Genomic DNA, 2,474 nt, shown 5'->3' on the forward strand with positions numbered 1-2,474 from the left:
AGATTGTAGGGTGTGTGGGGGATTATACAATCAGATTGTATAGTGTATGGGGGTTGTACAATCAGATTGTATAGTATATGGTAAGATCGTACAATCAGGTTTTACAGTGTATGTGGGGTGTTGTACAATCAGATTGTAGTGTGTAGAGGGATTGTACAATCAGATTGTATAGTGTATGGGGGGATTGTGCAATCAGATTATATAGTATATGGTAAGAGTGTACAATCAGGTTGTACAGTGTATGGGGGGGTTGTACAATCAGATTGTATGTGGCAGCGACAGGTGACGCGTATGGGGGGATTGTACGATCAGATTGTATGTGGCGGCGACAGGTGACGTGTATGGGGGGATTGTACGATCGGATTGTATGTGGCGGTGACAGGTGACGTGTATGGGGGGATTGTACGATCGGATTGTATGTGGCGGTGACAGGTGACGTGTATGGGGGGATTGTACAATCGGATTGTATGTGGCAGTGACAGGTGACGTGTATGGAGGGATTTTACGATCAGATTGTATGCGGCAGTGACAGGTGACGTGTATGGGGGGATTGTACGATCAGATTGTATGCGGCAGTGACAGGTGACGTGTATAGGGGGATTGTACGATCAGATTGTATGCGGCAGTGACAGGTGAGGTGTATGGGGAGATTGTACGATCAGATTGTATGTGGCAGTGACAGGTGAGGTGTATGGGGGGATTGTACGATCAGATTGTATGTGGCAGTGACAGGTGAGGTGTATGGGGAGATTGTACGATCAGATTGTATGTGGCAGTGACAGGTGACGTGTATGGGGGGATTGTACGATCAGATTGTATGCGGCAGTGACAGGTGAGGTGTATGGGGAGATTGTACGATCAGATTGTATGTGGCAGTGACAGGTGAGGTGTATGGGGGGATTGTACGATCAGATTGTATGTGGCAGTGACAGGTTAGGTGTATGGGGGGATTGTACGATCAGATTGTATGTGGCAGTGACAGGTGACGTGTATGGGGGGATGACAAGCTCTGACCCCGGCTCGGTCCCGACACACAGGTGGAGCGGCCCGCAGGGAGCGTAGCTCCGTGCCACCAGTAGAGGGCTCCGCTCCAGGTCTTGTCCCCAGCCCCCCCGCTCCGTATTCCGCTCCGGGTCTTGGCTCCACCCCGGCCGCCGGCTTAGAAATAGGAAAATTCAATAATAAAGCCGAGGATCAGGCAAGTTCCATGGCGCATGCGCGGAGCTCCGTCCGAAACACACATTTTCCTTGACTTGGAAAGTCACCCAAAGCCGCACAAGTGCAGGTAAGAGACTTTCCTCCGCCCCGGGGCCCCGGGGGAGCGCACAGGGGCCACTGTCCGGGCATACTGACAGCCGGGCACACAGGTGCGGAGCCGACACCATGTATTCTGTAGGGGACACTCTGTATTCTGAGGGGGACACCCTGTATTCTGAGGGGGACACCCTGTGTACTGGGGGGGACACCCTGTATAGACCCGGGAGTAGAGGATATACAATGTATTCCCTCATAGAACTTCTTCTACAAACTTCTCCCACCTTGTACTGCGCCACGGACACTGCGGGAGACATCCCTCCCAGCTCAGGATCACAGGGCACGGCTGAGTGACAGCTTCTCCTCCTCCAAGAGGTTCTGCAGCAGCAGCTCAGCTCACTGCCCACAGCGTGACAGCATGGATCACCTGCATGACTGACAGCTGCCCCTGTCCCAAGAGGTGCTGCAGCAGCTGCACAGCTCCTGTCTAACCCAGTAAGGCATGATCCCACTTTGATGATTGACAGCTGTCACTTCTCTAAGAGGTTCTGCAGCAGCAGTCCAGTTCATTACATACAATGTAAGACTTGATGGGTCACCCGGATGATTGACAGTCACCTCTGTTCTAAGAGGTGCTGCAGCAGCAGATCTTATTTATCGTGATGGATCACTTTGATGATTGACAGCTACTTCTCTTCTAAGAGGTACTGCAGCAGCAGATCTTATTTATCATGGTGGATCACCTTCATGATTGACAGCTACTTCTCTTCTAAGAGGTGCTGCAGCAGCAGATCTTATTTATCATGGTGGATCACCTTCATGATTGACAGCTACTTCTCTTCTAAGAGGTGCTGCAGCAGCAGATCTTATTTATCATGGTGGATCACCTTCATGATTGACAGCTACTTCTCTTCTAAGAGGTGCTGCAGCAGCAGATCTTATTTATCATGGTGGATCACCTTCATGATTGACAGCTACTTCTCTTCTAAGAGGTGCTGCAGCAGCAGATCTTATTTATCATGGTGGATCACCTTCATGATTTCAGCTACTTCTCTTCTAAGAGGTGCTGCAGCAGCAGATCTTATTTATCATGATGGATCACTTTGATGATTGACAGCTTCTTCTAAGAGGTTCTGCAGCTGCAGAATTAATTTCTAGCACTTTGATGATTGACAGCTTCTTCTCTTCTAAGAGGTTCTGCAGCAGCAGCGTTTATCATG

The 2,474-nt window shown here is 50.0% G+C and overlaps 1 protein-coding gene across 1 annotated transcript in view; it reads left to right on the forward strand.

The window, feature by feature from the left end:
- The first annotated feature begins 1,140 nt into the window (after positions 1–1,140).
- CASZ1 (castor zinc finger 1) overlaps positions 1,141–2,474 on the forward strand; it is a 469,392-nt gene continuing 468,058 nt past the window's right edge. The window contains exon 1 of the mRNA XM_089658417.1: positions 1,141–1,285. The gene's annotated coding sequence lies outside the window, so the exon portion shown is untranslated. The remainder of the gene's footprint in view (positions 1,286–2,474) is intronic.

Source organism: Staurois parvus, unplaced genomic scaffold (genome assembly GCF_062004578.1).
Source record: "Staurois parvus isolate SC_StPar_1 unplaced genomic scaffold, SC_StPar_1.0 ptg001066l, whole genome shotgun sequence".
Lineage (NCBI taxonomy): Eukaryota > Metazoa > Chordata > Amphibia > Anura > Ranidae > Staurois > Staurois parvus.